The sequence below is a fragment of the Palaemon carinicauda genome, unplaced genomic scaffold (assembly GCF_036898095.1).
Source record: "Palaemon carinicauda isolate YSFRI2023 unplaced genomic scaffold, ASM3689809v2 scaffold523, whole genome shotgun sequence".
NCBI classification, from domain to species: Eukaryota; Metazoa; Arthropoda; class Malacostraca; order Decapoda; family Palaemonidae; genus Palaemon; species Palaemon carinicauda.
This window is the reverse complement of record NW_027171787.1, coordinates 80,001-99,590: the sequence shown is the minus strand read 5'-3', so window position 1 is coordinate 99,590 and position 19,590 is coordinate 80,001. Positions and strand designations below refer to the sequence as shown.

Here is a 19,590-nt window from a genome sequence, read left to right as displayed (position 1 = left end):
AGCTTAGCAAATAATAATAATAATAATAATAATATTGCTGCCCTGCTTTGACGAACTGGAGAAGGTGTAGTGGTTGGGAGGTATTTGCATTCAAAGCTATATGTGAGAGTATTGGATGATCTCAGCCATCCCGAAGATAGTTTGGACCTTTTTGGAGGAACTATTCTCAAGTGTTGGGTCTTCGGAATCCAGGGGGATCCAATGCTTGGAGTAGGACTCTCAGCTTTTGGCCGGAAGCCCGTCATTAAAGATATGGGGAGGATGATTCCATAGTTAATTGGTCCCAGTCCTAACAGGCGGGTTCAGCTTACACGTGTGCCTCTATATCTGTTTTGATGCTATCCTTCGGGTAGGGTATGGAGTGGACCATCTGGGAAGTATACTCTCATTGTGCCGATAGTGGAGAGTGCAAATTTCCTATCTGACGTGTGATGGCTTAACATTCTCGAGCAGGTACATCAAACAAACCCTTTTCTCTCTCTCGTCTAATGGATTCTTCAAGTAACGAACCCCCATCCCCTGGATACGCTGACTCTCCCCCGGCACTGTTGACGACCTCTGCTAATTCAATTAAGGAAAATTTTATTGACGACCTAGGAACAAAAAAGGACCCCTCTACTAATGTTTTAAAACCAATTTAATTGGGTAATAAAGGGAAACTTACAATCCTTCTTGTTACCCAAATTTCAATAAAGCATTCAGATGCTATGGAGTGATAAAAGAAATTAGAATGAAACTTGAAAATGAAAAATGGCATTCATGGATAACTTAGAATAATCATGAAGAAGCATTCAATGCAATATGTAACATCAATGATATCAAAATTAATAATTTAATGTCAAAATTAATAATTTAATGTCATGGGTGCCCTATGTGATAAGATACCAAACAGTTTGGATGTATATAGACCTGCTGACTGGTTTGAGAAAGATATCGATTTAACTATGCTCCCCCAAAGAAAGCCAAAACCAACAAGCCACTTGTTGCCGAGCCTAAAGGGAGTAATGGGAATTGTTTTAAAATTAGCAAACTAATTCAGAAAAGGTAGGAACCATTGCACCAGGTGATATATCTCGCTTTGGGAAAAATAGCTTCCTAATCCATGCAAAATCATACACACAATCAGTAATACTGTCTAACCTTAAGACAAGCAGTGATGAGCATATGTTAGATGTCAAACCCCACCTAAACTTTAGTTACGGAAGGGAAGTAGTCTTCAATAATGATCTGTCAGAATTTATAGAAGAAATACTAGCCATGTACCCATTAACAGTGTGGAAAGTGCACAAGATTCCTGGGACGTCAATGATTATCCTTACTTTCCAGGATGCTGATGTGCCTTTTCACATCGATATTGTAAATGAAAGAATTAAAGTTAGACCTTTCAAACAAAAGCCCTTACAATGTAGGTGTGTCTGGGAATGAGAAGGCAGATTCACTGGCTAAGAAGGCTGCATCCGAGTTGCTGCCAAGAAGGTATCCCATTCCCTGTAATGATTTCTTACCTGACATCAAGAAATTGGTTTACAATAAATGGTAACAGCAATGGGATAGCCTAAATGGGAATAAAATGAGAGGTGTAACAAATGTCATATCTCCTTGCAGGTATATTATGATGCCCCGAAAATGGGAGACGTCTCTTTGTCGTCTCGGTATTGGTCACACTCGGTTGACACACAAGTTTCTGCTGAAGGGCCAACACCAACCGTATTGTGACGACTGTTTAGTACCTCTAACAGTGAGGCATTTGTTGACCGAATGCCCCAATTATAACAACTTAAGGAATAGATATTTGTTTGAGGCTTGAGGTGAGGGTGGCAGGTTCATCCTTGCCAAGATTTTTGGAAATGTGTCCTACTATAATACACTCCTATTATAATACTCGGGTTTGTAAAGAAAAAAGCAAATTACTTGAAAATGTGCGAGTTTTCCTAATTGTTTTCGTAATCATTATAAACGCGTAAAGTGTTTTGTAATATTCTCTAACCTGTGTAGTGTCTATTTACTGGACTCGTTTTGTATTATTTTTTTTTACCTTATTTGATTTTGGACTTTACTTTATACATGAGCATAGATTTATATATTCCTTGTTATTCACAGAACTTTGGCTAGATTTGAGGAGAGCCAAATTGACTATATGGACTTGCAGTTCATCAGAATTTCAATATCTCCTGGTAAGTAGTGTAAATACGTTTTATTCTTAATATAAGTAAAGGCAGTGTTCCATTTATTTTTGTTTCCAAACTTTTTAAATTAGGATAACGTTCCAACCATTATTTTTCTTATAAATTATCATCATACTATGCAATGTTATTTATATTATTTCCATGAATCTAACCCAAGATTCATGTGCAATTCCTATAAGACGGAAGAGATTTGACTATCACTAGGCCAATCCTAAGAGTGGCTATGAGGACCGAGTATTTTCCAAAATCCATCAATAAAATTTCTTGAGTCTTCTTGCATGAATGACAGTCTAGTTTGAAATGCTTGTGCCACTGTGGGAAGATGAAGGTACAGAATTTAATCGCTTTAACTTCAGCTAGCCATGATAGGGTTTGGTACATCTGGTGATATGTCATATAAGGTCAGATAACAGAAGGTTGTAGAAGAGTCGTCATGGGGAAAAGTTCTATTAAACCTTTCATTAGTCATACCTTTGGGAAGAGTCATATAATTCTCCTTTTACTGAAAGAGAATATGATTCCGCGCTTACTAATTGTAACAATACAGCCCCGGGACCCGATGGAATTCCATATGCAATGATTAAACATGTACATTTTAATACAAAGTTATTTATTTTAAGCATTATTAAGTGTTTGGGAACTAGCCATTATTTTAGCCTTTTTAAAACCCGGTAATGACAAGTTTTAAGCAGCAAACTATCGTCCTATTGCATTGACATCTTGTTTATGTAAAATCATGGAGAAGATGGTCAATGGAAGGTCGATGTGGTACCTTGAAAAGAAGGGTATTTTATCACCGATTCAATGTGGATTCAGAAAAATGCACTCAACGACTGATGTGTTGATACAACTTGAGTCCTCCATTTGTGAAGCCTTTGCTTCCAAACAGCACCATGTGACAGTCTTTTTTTACCTTGAAAAGGCATATGATACCACATGGAGATATGGTATACTTAAAACCATTCATGAATTGGGATTGAGAGGAGAGCTGCCACTATTTATTCAGGCATTTCTTTCACGTAGAGTTTTTCAAGTGAGAGTGGGGGAAACTCTATCAGAGAGTAAGTGCCAGGAAGAAGGAGTTCCTCAGGGTAGTGTGCTGAGTGTAACCCTTTTTGCACTAGCAATTAATGGGATATCCTCTGGTATTCCCTGGGACGTTCTCTCAACACTATTTATGGGTGATCTCCATATCATTTGCTGGAGCTAGAATGGCAATGTTTGAGAGAAAAATCCAACTCTCTATTGATAAAGTTATCCATTGGGCCGATATGAATGGATTTAAGTTCTCGACAAGTAAAACTACCATTGTCCATTTTTGTCGTATCTGGGGAGTACATCCAGACCCGGATATTTACATTAAAGGTCAACGGATACCATGTGTATCGGAAACCAAATTTTTAGGTTTGATATTTGACTGTAGACTTACATGGGTTTCTCACCTAAAAGCGCTAAAAGCTAAATGTGTTGAAGCTCTGAATATCTTAAAAGTATTGGCCCATACATCATGGGGGGCAGACCGCAATACTATTTTAAAATTATACAAGGCCTTGATTTTTTCCAAAATTAGTTATGGTTGTGAGGTATATTCCTCAGCCACCCCAAGCCGGTTAAAAATATTAGACTCGATACATCATGCAGGTATTAGATTATCTACTGGAGCTTTTAAAACCTCGCCTATCCCAAGTCTCCTTGTTGATGCTGGAGAGTTACCTCTAGACCTTTACCGAATGTCTTCCATTCTTCGGTATTGGTTTAGATTGCAAAGACTCCCTAGCTCTCTAGCCTTTCAGACTGCAAGCCTTGTAAGACACGCATCATACTTTGAGTTGCACCCAAAATCTCCTCAACCTTATGGCTTTCGGGTGAAACGATTTTTAAATAGTCTGGATATAATTAGAAATAAGGTACTTCCATTCAAGGTATCATCAATGCCTCCATGGAAATTACCTGACATATCTTTTTGTAAATACTTTATTGGAGTTAAGAAGAATATGACTGACTTAGAATCCAAGTCTCTTTTTATGGAACATGTCGAAGAACATAGGGGATCGACTTTTATATATACTGATGGCTCCAAATCTGATGCTGGCGTTGGATTTGGAGTACATAGTAATGATTTTAATTGTAGAGGTGCACTTCCTCTAACAGCTTCCATATTTACTGCCGAACTGTATGGCATATTAACCGCTATTGAGAAAATAGCTTTGGAAAAGGAGGGTAATTTTACAATTTTTAGTGATGCGAGGAGTGTTCTTCAAGCTTTAGAAGTTTTTAATTCTAGTAACCCTCTAGTTTTAAAGATTTTAGAATGGCTTTTTATTATTGGACGGAAAGGTATAACTGTTCGATTTTGTTGGGTTCCAGCACATGTAGGTGTGTCTGGGAATGAGAAGGCAGATTTACTGGCGAAGAATGCGGCATCCGAGTTGCTACCAAGGATTTATCCCATTCCATGTAACGATCTCCTACCTTACATCAAGAAATTGGTTCGTGATAAATGGCAACAGCACTGGGACAGTCAAGATGGCAATAAAATGAGGGAAGTAACAAATATCATATCACCTTGGAGGTATAACATGATTCCCCGAAAATGGGAGACGACTCTTTGTCGTCTCCGTATTGGTCACACACGGTTGACACACGAGTTTCTGCTGAAGGGCCAACACCAACCGTATTGCGAGGACTGCTTAGTACCTTTAACAGTGAGGCATTTGTTGACCGAATGCCCTAATTTTACTAACTTAAGAAATAGATATCTGTTTGAGGCTCGAGGTGAGGATGGCAGGTTTATCCTTGCCAAGATTCTTGGACATGATGTGTCTTACTATGCGAGCGGAATTTTTAGATTTATTTCAGAAGCAGGTCTTCTGAAAACTATTTAACTATTTTAATAACTTCTTAATTTTTATGGTTTTAATCGAATTCTTTTAATTTTCATATACAGTAAATGGTATCGGCGTCAATGACCTTAGATGTCAGGATGCCAGAAAACTTTCAATCAATCAATCTCTCAACACTATTTATGGGTGATCTCCATATCATTTGCTGGAGCTAGAATGGCAATGTTTGAGAGAAAAATCCAACTCTCTATTGATAAAGTTATCCATTGGGCCGATATGAATGGATTTAAGTTCTCGACAAGTAAAACTACCATTGTCCATTTTTGTCGTATCTGGGGAGTACATCCAGACCCGGATATTTACATTAAAGGTCAACGGATACCATGTGTATTGGAAACCAAATTTTTAGGTTTGATATTTGACTGTAGACTTACATGGGTTTCTCACCTAAAAGCGCTAAAAGCTAAATGTGTTGAAGCTCTGAATATCTTAAAAGTATTGGCCCATACATCATGGGGGCCAGACCGCAATACTATTTTAAAATTATACAAGGCCTTGATTTTTTCCAAAATTAGTTATGGATGTGAAATATATTCTTCAGCCACCCCAAGCTGGTTGAAAATATTAGATTCAATACATCATGCAGGTATTAGATGGTCTACTGGAGCTTTTAAAACCTAGCCTATCCCAAGTCTCCTTGTTGATGCTGGAGAGTTGCCTCTGGACCTTTACCGAATGTCTTCCATTATTCGGTATTGGTTTAGATTGCAAAGACTCCCTAACTCTCTAGCCTTTCAGACTGCAAGCCTTGTAAGACAAGCATCATACTTTGAGTTGCACCCAAAATCTCCTCAACCTTATGGCTTTTGGGTGAAACGATTATTAAATAGTCTGGATATAATTAGAAGTAAGGTACTTCCATTCAAGGTATCATCAATGCCTCCATGGAAGTTACCAGAGATATCTTTTTGTAAATATTTTATAGGAGATAAGAAGAATATGTCAGATCTAGGAGCCAGGTCTTATTTTTATTGAACATGTTAAAGAACATAGAGGATAGACTTTTCTATAATACTGATGGCTCCAAATCTGATGCTGGCGTTGGATTTGGAGTACATAGTAATGGTTTTAATTGTAGAGGTGCACTTCCTCTGACCGCTTCCATATTTACTGCCGAACTGTATGGCATATTAACCGCTATTGAGAAAATAGCGTTGGAGAAGGAGGGTAATTTTACAATTTTTAGTGATGCAAGGAGTGTCCTTCAAGCTATAGAAGTTTTTAATTCTAATAACCCTCTAGTTTTAAAGATTTTAGAATGGCTTTTCCTTATATGACGGAGAGGTTTAACAGTTCAATTTTGTTGGGTTCCAGCACATGTAGGTGTGTCCGGGAATGAGAAGGCAGATTCACTGGCTAAGAAGGCTGCATCTGAGTTGCTGCCAAGAAGGTATCCCATTCCCTGTAATGATTTCTTACCTGACATCAAGAAATTGGTTTGCAATAAATGGCAACAGCAATGGGATAGCCTAGATGGCAATAAAATGAGAGGTGTAACAAATGTCATATCTCCTCGGAGGTATAATATGATGCCCCGAAAATGGGAGACGTCTCTTTGTCCTCTTGGTATTGGTCACACTCGGTTGACACAAGTTTCTGCTTAAGGGCCAACACCAACCGTATTGTGACGACTGTTTAGTACCTTTAACAGTAAGGCATTTGTTGACCGAATGCCACAATTATAACAATTTAAGGAATAAATATTTGTTTGAGGCTCGAGGTGAGGGTGGCAGGTTCATCCTTGCCAAGATTCTTGGAAATGTGTCCTACTATAATACACTCCTATTATAATACTCAGGTTTGTAAAGAAAAAAGCAAATTACTTGAAAATGTGCGAGTTTTCCTAATTGTTTTCGTAATCATTATAAACGTGTAAAGTGTTTTGTAATATTTTCTAACCTGTGTAGTGTCTATTTACTGGACTCGTTTTGTATTATTATTTTTTTACCTTATTTAATTTTGGACTTTACTTTATACATGAGCATAGATTTATGTATTCCTTTTTATCCACAGAACTTTGGCTAGATTTGAGGAGAGCCAAATTATATGGCCTTGAATATGGACAGCTTTGAATTTGAGTGCTGTAACAGTTTGCAGTTCATCAGAATTTCAATATCTCCTGGTAAGTAGTGTAAATGTGTTTTATTCTTAATATAAGTAAAGGCAGTGTTCCATTTATTTTTGGGGCAGACCGCAATACTATTTTGAAATTATACGAGGCGTTGATTTTTTCCAAAATTAGTTATGGATGTGAAATATATTCTTCAGCCACCCCAAGCCGGTTAAAAATATTAGACTCGATACATCATGCAGGTATTAGATTGTCTACAGGAGCTTTTAAAACCTCACCTATCCCAAGTCTCCTTGTTGATGCTGGGGAGTTACCTCTAGACCTTTACCGAATGTCTTCCATTCTTTGGTCCCTCTTAATGAGAGAATGCCTTGATGAAGTCATTGAGCTTCAGCACGGCATTTCATTCCCGTGCTGAATCTTGGTGACGGGCAAGAGGGCTCTCGAACTTCGGGAAATTGCTCCCCCAGTTCGAATCTAAATTTCTCTCTTTCATCTTTTTCTTCTGCTTAATATTACTTCGACCTTCTCTTAATTTTATCAACTTTCTTTCATCTTGCTGTCCTATCTCTATGATTATTATTTTTCTTAGTTATATATATATGTAGATGTATGCATATATATATATATATTTATTTATTGTGTTTGTTCATTTATTTATTTATCTATTTTTTTTTTTTTTTCTATTTTATTTAAATGGCGTGGATATTTCCACATTCGTTATTACTGCCTGCTTAGATGAATGGGAGAAGGGATCACGGTTGGGAGGTATTCGCATTCAAAGCTATATATGAGAGTATTGGATGATCTCAGCCATCCCAAAGATGGTTTGGACCTTTTTGGCGGAACTACTCTCAAGGGTTGGGTCATCGGAATCCAGGGGGATCCAATCCTTGAGGTGGGACTCTTGGCTTTTGGCCGGAAGCCCATCATTACAGATATGGGGAGGATGATTCCATATTACTTTGGTCTCAGTCCTAACAGGCGGGTTTAGCTTACACCTGTGCCTCTATATCTGTTTTGATGCTATCCTTCGGGTAGGGTATGGAGTGGACCATCGGGGAAATATACTCTCATTGTGCCGATAGTGGAGAATGCAAATTTCCTTTCCAACGTATGATACTTTCTTATAATTCTCAAGCAGGTACCCCAACAAAACAACAAAAAACCTGAAAATCCCATCCTTAAATATGGACCCTTCAAATACTGACTCCCCATCCCCTGGATTTGCTGACTCCCCCCCGGCACTGTTGACGACTTCTGCTACTGTAATTAAGGAAAACTCTGTTGACGACCTTCGAACTAAAAAGGACCACTCTACTGATGTTAAAAAATCTAGCAATTTGGGTAACACAGGGAAACTACGATTCCTTCATGTTTCCCAAATCCCATTAGAGACAAATTATGATGATATATATAGAGCATTTGAGTGCTATGGATTGATAAAGGAAATAAGGATGAGACTTGGAGATGAAAAATGGGACTCTTGGATATCTTTTGAAAGTCACGATGAGGCGTTTAATGCCATAAGTAATATTAGTAGTATCAAAATTAACGAATTGAACATCATGGGAGCTCTTTGTGATAAGGTCCCAAAGGAATTGGATGTGTACAAACCTGCTGATTGGTTTGAAAAAGATAGAAATGTACCCATGCCTTCACAGAGAAAACCCAAACCACCAATGTGGCTCTTAGCTGAACCTAAAGGGATAATAGGGAATTATTTTAAGATATGTAAGTTTATCCAAAAAAAAGTAGGAACCATAGCACCTGGTGATATATCTCGTTTTGGGAAGAACAGTTATCTCATCCATGCCAAATCTTCGACTCAGTCTGCAATACTGTCTAACTTACAGACAGGCAGTGATGAAATTACATTGGAAATGAAACCTCATCTTAATTTTAGTTATGGAAGGGGAGTGGTCTTTAATAAGGACCTATACGAATTTACAGAGGAGGAGATACTTTCTATGTGTCCATTAAATGTATGGAAAGTGCATAAGATTCCTGGAACTTCAATGATTATACTCACTTTCCAGGATGCTGATGTACCTTTCCATATTTTTATTGAAAATGAAAGGATTAAAGTTCGGCCTTTCAAACAAAAGCCCCTGCAATGTTTTAATTGTTTTAAATTTGGACACCCATCCAAAGTTTGTAAAAATGGAAAATTGTGTGGTATTTGCTCCAAAACTTATCATGGAGAATGTACACTTGAGGCCAGGTGTTCAAATTGCAATTTGAATCATAAATCAACTGATAGGAGATGCGAACTGTATAAGTTGGAGGAAGCTGCCCTAAACAAATCAAGTTTAGAACACATAAGTGTGGGACATGCAAAAAGATTGTTGAATAAATCAACCAGCTATGCAAAGGCCTTAAAATCAAAGGTAAATTTACCACAGGAGACAGCAACCCCACCTAGCACTGCCAGTAATCCTAAGAAAAGAAATACAACCTCTGATAATAAAGTACTGCATGACAAGGTAATCATATCGCCTTCTGAGGCTTTGCCACAGCGTATTAAAAATGGGTCATTGCCCATTTCTGTACAGCCTTCGTCCCCCATTACCAGCAATAGTACTAACCTCTCCCAGGCCATGTCCTTGCCTGATTTGATGGAGATGCCACCTGACACCAAGTTACCAGGTGCACCTGTATTGGGGAAGGTGCAAAAACCTGGTAGCTCAAAACCTACTAATCGGAAAAGAGAGAGACCTCCATCTCTCTCGCCCCCTTCCATAAGAAATATCAAAATTACGACGTCAAATAAGTATGATGATTTGTCAGTTGATATTTCTGATCTGGAAGTCAATTTAAATAAATCTGAAATTCAAGTGGAGGTCCACCAACCTCCTCAACAATCAGATCAAAAAGACAAAAAGAAAATCATAAATTCTAAACCCAATCTATCAAGACCCTCTTTAATAAAACCACCTAAAAATAGTTTTAGATCAAACACTGCTAATGGGAAGACTCCATCCAAGGGGTCTACCAAATTATAAACCATAGTTTTTTCCTCCATTTTGCAATGGAATTGTCAGGGTTTAAGGGCCAAATATGAAGAACTTAAGCTCCTTATTCATGAGCATTCCCCCATAATTATTTGTCTACAGGAGAGCAAACTTGATCATAATACCCCTTGCCCTCGCGAATACATTAGTTATAGGACACCATATGATCACCAAGTGGGGAGCCATGGCGGAAGTCTCATATACGTTCGTCGAGATGTTCCCCAAGTTTCTCTGTCTATTCGTACACCTCTGCAGGCAGTGGTTGTACAGATCGACATAGGGCGAAAATATACAATTTGTTCTCTGTACTTGCCTCCAAATGATAACATTTTGTATGACAACTTAGTGGAGGTGATTCAACAACTCCCTCAACCTTTCCTTTTACTTGGAGATTTGAATGGTAGACACCCTATGTGGGGTGATGTTTTAGCAAACACGAGGGGAAATATCATATCATCAATTGTGGAAAATGAAGATGTGGGACTCCTTAATACAGGAGAGCCCACACACTTTCATGTCCAGACAGGTACCTTGTCATGTATTGACCTATCAATCGTAAGCTCTAATTGCCTTCTCGACTTTGATTGGAGAACATTAGATGATTGGCATACTAGTGATCACGCACCAATCATTATAAACACCAACAATGGTCCACCTTTACAGGGATCGCCACGATGGAATCTTGACAAGGCGGACTGGGATAAATTTCGTGAACTAAGCGAAATTGAGGGGGATGCAGGACAAGTTGAAAATATCGATGATGCCATAGACTTACTGAATGGAACTCTCCATACAGCAGGAGTCAATTCAATTCCCAAAACAACAGGGTTATTCAAACGACGTCCCGTCCCGTGGTGGTCTTCAGAACTAGCTGCCCTCCACAGAGCCACAAGAAGATCTCTAACACGATTGCGTAGACGCAGAACTGATGAGAATTTAATTATGTACAAGAAATGTAGAGCACAGTTCCGTCGTGCCATGAAAGAAGCAAGGCGCCAGTCATGGATGTCTTTTGTTTCCTCCATTAACAGTAGGACACCACCATCTGCTGTGTGGAGGAAAGTAAAAAAGATAGCTGGCAAATTCACCCCCAACCCACCACCAGTGTTGAAGGTGAATGGCCAGTATGTAACCGAAGCAAATGATGTTAGCAATGCCCTGGCTAATCATTTTTCAAATGTATCCAGCAAGTGTGAAGGAGCCCCTGGTCACCAGTATAGGAGCACTGAAGAAAAGAAAATTTTAAATTTTGCAACAAGAAGGGAAGAGTCGTATAATTCTCCTTTCACTGAAAGAGAATTTGATTCCGCACTTGCTCATTGCAATGATACAGCCCCTGGACCCGATGGAATTCCATATGCAATGATTAAACATGTACATTTTAATACAAAGCTATTTATTTTAAGTATTATTAATAGAATATGGCATGATCATAGTTACCCAAGTGTTTGGGAACTAGCCATTATTTTAGCCTTTTTAAAACCCGGTAAAGACAAGTTTTTAGCAGCAAACTATCGTCCAATTGCATTGACATCTTGTTTATGTAAAATCATGGAGAAGATGGTCAATGCAAGGCTGGTGTGGTACCTTGAAAAGAAAGGTATTTTATCACCGATTCAATGTGGATTCCGAAAAATGCACTCAACGACTGATGTGTTGATACGACTAGAGTCTTCTATTTGTGAAGCCTTTGCTTCCAAACAGCACCATGTTACAGTATTTTTTGACCTTGAAAAGGCATATGATACCACATGGAGATATGGTATTCTTAAAACCATTCATGAATTGGGATTGAGAGGAGAGCTGCCACTATTTATTCAGGCATTTCTTTCACGTAGAGTTTTTCAAGTGAGAGTGGGGGAAACTCTATCAGAGAGTAAGTGCCAGGAAGAAGGAGTTCCTCAGGGTAGTGTGCTGAGTGTAACCCTTTTTGCACTAGCAATTAATGGGATATCCTCAGCCATTCCCCAGGATGTTCTCTCAACATTATTTGTGGATGATCTCTCAATATCATTTGCTGGCACTAAAATGGCAATGGTTGAGAGAAAAATCCAACTCTCCATTGATAAAATTATCCAGTGGGCTGACATGAATGGATTTAAGTTCTCGACAAGTAAAACTACCATTGTCCATTTTTGTCGTATCCGGGGAGTACATCCAGACCCGGATATACACATCAAAAGTCAACGGATACCATGTGCAAGAGAAGCTAAATTTTTAGGTTTGATATTTGATTGTAGGCTTACATGGGTTTCTCACTTAAAAGCATTAAAAGCTAAATGTGTTGAAGCTCTGAATATCTTAAAAGTATTATCCCATACATCATGGGGGGCAGACCGCAGTACTATTTTAAAATTATACAAGGCCTTGATTTTTTCCAAAATTAGTTATGGTTGTGAGGTATATTCTTCAGCCACCTCAAGCCGGTTAAAAATATTAGACTCGATACATCATGCAGGTATTAGATTGTCTACTGGAGCTTTTAAAACCTCGCCTATCCCAAGTCTCCTTGTTGATGCTGGAGAGTTACCTCTAGACCTTTACCGAATGTCTTCCGTTCTTCGGTATTGGTTTAGATTGCAAAGACTCCCTAACTCTCTAGCCTTTCAGACTGCAAGCCTTGTAAGACACGCATCATACTTTGAGTTGCACCCAAAATCTCCTCAACCCTATGGCTTTCGGGTGAAACGATTATTAAATAGTCTGGATATTATTAGAAATAAGGTACTTCCATTCAAGGTATCATCAACGCCTCCATGGAAGTTACCAGAGATATCTTTTTGTAAATATTTTATTGGAGATAAGAAGAATATGTCAGACCTAGAAGCCAGGTCTCTTTTTAATGAACATGTTAAAGAACATAGAGGATCAACTTTTATATATACTGATGGCTCCAGATCTGATGCTGGCGTTGGATTTGGAGTACATAGTAATGGTTTTAATTGTAGAGGTGCACTTCCTCTGACCGCTTCCATATTTACTGCCGAACTGTATGGCATATTAACCGCTATTGAGAAAATAGCATTGGAGAAGGAGGGTAATTTTACAATTTTTAGTGATGCAAGGAGTGTCCTTCAAGCTATGGAAGTTTTTAATTCTAATAACCCTCTAGTTTTAAAGATTTTAGAATGGCTTTTCATTATTGGACGGAGAGGTATAACAGTTCAATTTTGTTGGGTTCCAGCACATGTAGGTGTGTCTGGGAATGAGAAGGCAGATTCACTGGCTAAGGAGGCTGCATCCGAGTTGCTGCCAAGAAGGTATCCCATTGCCTGTAATGGTTTCTTACCTGTCATCAAGAACTTGGTTTGCAATAAATGGCAACAGCAATGGGATAGTCAAGATGGCAATAAAATGCGAGAGATAACAAATGACATATCTCCTTGGAGGTATAATATGATGCCCCGAAAATGGGAGACGTCTCTTTGTCGTCTCCGTATTGGTCACACTCGGTTGACACACGAGTTTCTGCTGAAGGGCCAACACCAACCGTATTGTGATGACTGCTTAGTACCTCTAACAGTAAGGCATTTGTTGACCGAATGCCCCAATTATAACAACTTGAGGAATAGATATTTGTTTGAGGCTCGAGGTGAGGGTGGCAGGTTCATCCTTGCCAAGATTCTTGGAAATGATGTGTCCTACCATGCAAGTGGCATTTTTAGATTTATTTCAGAAGCAGGTCTTCTGAAAAATATTTAACTTTTATTACATTCAACTTTTATGATTTTAATTGAATACTCTTTTTTTTTTTATTTTATTTTATCTTTTATTTTTGTATACATAAATTAAATGTTACCGGCGTCAATGACCTCAGATGTCAGGATGCCTGAAAACTTTAAATCAATCAATCAATCAATCCATTCTTTGGTATTGGGTTAGATTGCAAAGACTCCCTAACTCTCTAGCCTTTCAGACTGCAAGCCTTGTAAGACACTCATCATACTTTGAGTTGCACCCAAAATCTCCTCAACCTTATGGCTTTCGGGTGAAACGATTATTAAACAGTCTGAATATAATTAGAAGTAAAGTACTTCCATTCAAGGTATCATCAACGCCTCCATGGAAGTTACCAGAGATATCTTTTTGTAAATATTTTATAGGAGATAAGAAGAATATGTCAGACCTAGGAGCCAGGTCTTTTTTTAATGAACATGTTAAAGAACATAGGAGATCAACTTTTATCTATACTGATGGCTCCAAATCTGATGCTGGCGTTGGATTTGGAGTACATAGTAATGGTTTTAATTGTAGAGGTGCACTTCCTCTGACCGCTTCCATATTTACTGCCGAACTGTATGGCATGTTAACCGCTATTGAGAAAATAGCGTTGGAGAAGGAGGGTAATTTTACAATTTTTGTGATGCAAGGAGTGTCCTTCAAGCTATAGAAGTTTTTAATTCTAATAACCCTCTAGTTTTAAAGATCTTAGAATGGCTTTTTATTATTGGACGTAGAGGTATAACAGTTCGATTTTGTTGGGTTCCACCACATGTAGGTGTATGTGGGAATGAGAAGGCAGATTCACTGGCTAAGGAGGCTGCATCCGAGTTGCTGCTAAGAAGGTATCCCATTCCCTGTAATGATTTCTTACCTGACATCAAGAAATTGGTTTGCAATAAATGGCAACAGCAATGGGATAGCCTAGATGGGAATAAAATGCGAGCGGTAACAAATGATATATCTCCTTGGAGGTATAATATGATGCCCCGAAAATGGGAGACGTCTCTTTGTCGTCTCCGTATTGGTCACACTCGGTTGACACACGAGTTTCTGCTGAAGGGCCAACACCAACCCTATTGTGAAGACTGTTTGGTACCTCTAACAGTAAGGCATTTGTTGACCGAATGCCCCAATTATAATAACTTATGGAATATATATTTGTTTGAGACTCAAGGTGAGGGTGGCAGGTTCATCCTTGCCAAGATTCTTGGACATGATGTGTCCTACTATGCAAGTGGCATTTTTAGATTTATTTCAGAAGCGGGTCTTTTGAAAACTATTCAACTTTTATAATGACATTAAACTTATATGGTTTTAATTGAATATTCTTTTATTTTTTATATGTATAAACTAAATGATATCTGTGTCAATGACCTTAGATGTCAGTATACCTGAAAACTTTGAATCAATCAATCAATCCCAGATCAACTTCTAAGAGAAGCGAAAATGTCCCAGTTCCTACGAACATGGAATGTGGCTGTCTCGGCTGCGTGTGGATAGAAGGGATGTCCTGAAACTTTCTCTCCATTTCCTAAGATGATTCCCCAGGATCATCTTTTGGTGCCAATCAGATCTCATACTCCTTTGATTCCATCTGCTTATAATGCAAGTTTTCTAGATCCTTTTGTTACGACATCTAAGAGTGAGTGACTTAGAGGAGTACCATTTGGTCCTTATTCCTGACTCGACCTCAAATGAGGACGATGTTAAGCCACCACAGCCTCTTGCTAAATGATATCCTGACCCTGCTTCGCCTGTGGAGTTGTTCCCGCATGATCAGACTTTCCCCCATTCCTGCACTAGAGTTGGGAAGACAGTGGAAAGACATTCTTCAGTGGTGTAAGAATTGTCATCCAGTAGTCAAGCAGGAAGATGCTTCTGTTCCTCTGCCAAGTAAAATGGCTAGGGTAGACCTCGCTAATTCTCCCTCTCCAATTATGATTTAGGATCTGGCGTAATGTTTTAGGGTCCGTCTTCCGCCACTGTAGAGGTAGGTTGCTCAGATCCTGCTGGCGTAGATCCTTTGGAAGTTCCAACAGCAGAGCCGGGTGAGGAGTCGTCCTTTCTGCTGGTTCTTGGAGTAATCCGAAGTTTGAATAAATATGGAGAGGTCCCTCTGTTACCTTCCATAGAGAGGAGACATCCATTGGTGGGTTCTTCCCTGAACATAGGCTGGAACTGCTCTGGTCCTGATAGGGTTAGGACACCATTCATAAGGTTTAACAGACGGTCTCGGCTCTGAAGGACTCTTTAAAGTTGAGAGGTTGTCAAAGTTAATTCCACCTGAAGGACTCCCTTAAAGTTGAGAGGTCGTCAAAGTTAATTCCACCAGTCCTTTCTACATAGAGAAAGTTCTACGTCCCAGAAGGGATATATCCTAATCCGCTGCCTCTGGGTCCTGGTATGGCGTCCTTGACCCCTTGTTTTAAGAGTGAGAAACTCTGTAATTGGTGGTTTTGTCAGCACCAGAGATGTAAACTTTAGAACGGCTTCCATATTACCCCTTGTAGGCATTTTCATGGTTGGATCACTCGTACAAAAACAGCACAAAGAACTTGTGCAATCAGGCTAAAGTACTAGAATTCCTGATATAATTAGAAATAATGTACTTCGATTCAAGGTATCATCAACGCCTCCATGGAAGTTACCAGAGATATCTTTTTGTAAATATTTTATTGGAGATAAAAAGAATATGTCAGACCTAGAAACCAGGTCTTTTTTTAATGAACATGTTAAAGAACATAGGGGATCAACTTTTATCTATACTGATGGCTCCAAATCTGATGCTGGCGTTGGATTTGGAGTACATAGTAATGGTTTTAATTGTAGAGGTGCACTTCCTCTGACCGCTTCCATATTTACTGCTGAACTGTATGGCATATATGTGTTTTCCTCTGGGGTAACTGCATCCCTAAGAGAAGGGATGCAGTTAGTAAGTTTGCGCATCAAATGGCTTCGAGGGATTCATTGAGTCTTCGGAACACCCTGACTCCGGTACATAGGTTAATGCTACTATAATTTGTATTTCAAGTTAAAGATGGGATCATTATTGAATTCCTTCTAGGTAGTAGGTTGGCCAGGGCACCAGCCACCTGTTGAGATACTACCGCTAGCGAGTTATGGTGTCCTTAGACTGGCCAGACAGTACTACATTTGGTCCTTCTCACTGGTTACGATTCACTTTCCCTTTGCCCACACACACACCGAATAGTCTGGCCTATTCTTTACAGATTCTCCTCTGTCCTCATATACCTGACAACACTGGGATTACCAAACCCTTCTTCTTTGCCCAAAGGCTTTACTACTGCACTGTAATTGTTCAGTGGCTACTCTCCTCTTGGTAAGGGTAGAAGAGAAACTAGGTATGATAAGCAGTTATTCTAGGAGGAGGACACTCCAAAATTAAACCACTGTTCTCTAGTCTTGGGTAGTGCCATAGCCTCTGTACCATGGTCTTCCACTGTCTTGGGTTAGAGTTCTCTTGCTTGAAGGTACACTTGGGCACACTATCTAATTTCCCTTCCAGTTGTTTTGTTAAAGTTTATATAGTTTATATTTATTTTTTCCTTGTTTCCTTTCCTCACTGGGCTATTTTCCCAGTCGGAGCCCCTGGGCTTATAGCATCCTGCTTTTCTAACTAGGGTTGTAGCTTAGCAAGTAATAATGATAATAATATAGAGCCCAAGATATTTCAATTACTTATGTACATTATGGCCTAAATGGAAGAAGCATCCTTTCAACATGACTAATGGCAAAAAAGCAGTTTGTTGATGATCCCAGTATAATTCTTTAGGCTGTAAATCTGATAATCATTTATCATCCAGAACATTCTAAAGTATGTTCTGTGCTTATTCGATAATAGGGCATACAACACAGGAAAACACCACCGTGTCCTGCCATAAGACAATGAAAACACCACCGTGTCCTGCCATAAGACAATGAAAACACCACCGTGTCCTGCCATAAGACAATGAAAACGCCACCGTGTCCAGCCATAAGACAATGAAAACACCACCGTGTCCTGCCATAAGACAATGAAAACACCACCGTGTCCTGCCATAAGACAATGAAAACACCACCGTGTCCTGCCATAAGACAATGAAAATATCTTAAATATTCCATCTGCATACCACACATCGGATTTATGATAGAAAGCTAACCAGCTTCACCTTCCAAAAATTATTCTTTCATCTTCTTGACCATGTTATATGCTTTTACAAATTCTGCAATAGCATGATTAGGTTTCTATGTTGCATTATATTGGAATCCATCCCATTTAGAAAAAAAGATACAGCATTTCATTTCATCTCAAAGTGCCAAAATAGCCTGGCCTCAGGAAGGATGTCGCTATCTCAAAAAGGACGTCGCTACCTCGAAAAGGACGTCGGTAAACCAGTTCGGTTCCAAATAGCTGTCTCCAAACAGCTAAAGCCAAAAGGCGACTCCAAAGAAGTCCCATTCCGTAGTATATGACCCCAGGTTCGAGACCTTCTCCATCCCATTGTCCTGCAGTGGACTAGAAACAGCGGCTGTTGTTGTTGTAGATTTATACAGGTGTTAACATTTGTTGTTTTAAGGATTGTAGTTTTAATCCTTTTACCCCCAAAGGACGTACTGGTACGTTTCACAAAAGCCATCCCTTTACCCCCATGGACGTACCGGTACGTCCTCGCAAAAAATGCTATAAAAATTTTTTTTTTTCATATTTTTTATAATTTTTTGAAAAACTTCAGGCATTTTCCAAGAGAATGAGACCAACCTGACCTCTCTATGACAAAAATTAAGGCTGTTAGAGCAATTTAAAAAAAATATACTGCAAAATGTGCTGGGAAAAAAATAACCCCCTGGGGGTTAAGGGTTGGGAATTTCCAAATAGCCTTGAGGGTAAAATGGTTAATATCCTTGTCTGAAAGTCCCGGTACTGATAAAGTAAGGGGTAAGTTTTTTCTGTTGGACTATCGTCAGTAGGATTAATAAATGGTGTGGGTTATACATCCTGCCATACTGCTTTCAAGTTACACATCAGAGCTCCATTCTTTTATCTTTAAAAGAGGTATCATCCATCTTCTTCCTAAACGAGGGATGGTGAAATCTATACAAACCCGTTAATCATCATACAGTTAAATTATTCAAAACTGACATCTCCCATTTAAAGGTTTTTTCATTTGGCAGATACATATATCTGTGTACAAGACAGGTTCTATCAGTCTTTTCATCCCTACGAAAGAGAAATAGGAGCTTCCTGGAATCACTGTTTTGCTCCCATATGGGACCAAGGGGTTGGACACTTCCAGGGAAGAAGAACCAACCAGTTCAGTTCTAGGGGGACTGCCAACCCACCAAGCAGTGAGTGTCCCTATTTACAGAAATTATTCATAGCTATACAAACCGGAGTCCTTTAACCCTTTTACCCCAAAAGGACGTACTGGTACGTTTCACTAAAGCCATCCCTTTACCCCCATGGATGTACCGGTATGTCTTTGCAAGAAACTGTTATTTATATTTTTTTTTTTTGCATATTTTTGATAATTTTTTTTTCAGAAACTTCAGACATTTTCCAAGAGAATGAGACCAACCTTACCTCTCTATGACGAAAATTTAGGCTGTTAGAGCAATTTGAATAAATTATATTGACAAATGTGCTTGAAAAAAAATAACCCCTGGGGGTAAAGGGTTGGAAAGTTCCAAATAGC

The 19,590-nt window shown here is 39.0% G+C and overlaps 1 long non-coding RNA gene across 3 annotated transcripts in view; it reads left to right on the top strand.

Moving 5' to 3' along the window:
- The window catches only part of LOC137637084 (uncharacterized), a 46,476-nt gene that overhangs the window by 18,423 nt on the left and 8,463 nt on the right, over positions 1-19,590 (top strand). For all 3 annotated transcript variants that reach the window (XR_011043378.1, XR_011043377.1, XR_011043379.1), the window contains exons 3-4: positions 2,101-2,174; positions 7,103-7,211. This is a non-coding gene — a long non-coding RNA (uncharacterized lncRNA). The remainder of the gene's footprint in view (positions 1-2,100; positions 2,175-7,102; positions 7,212-19,590) is intronic.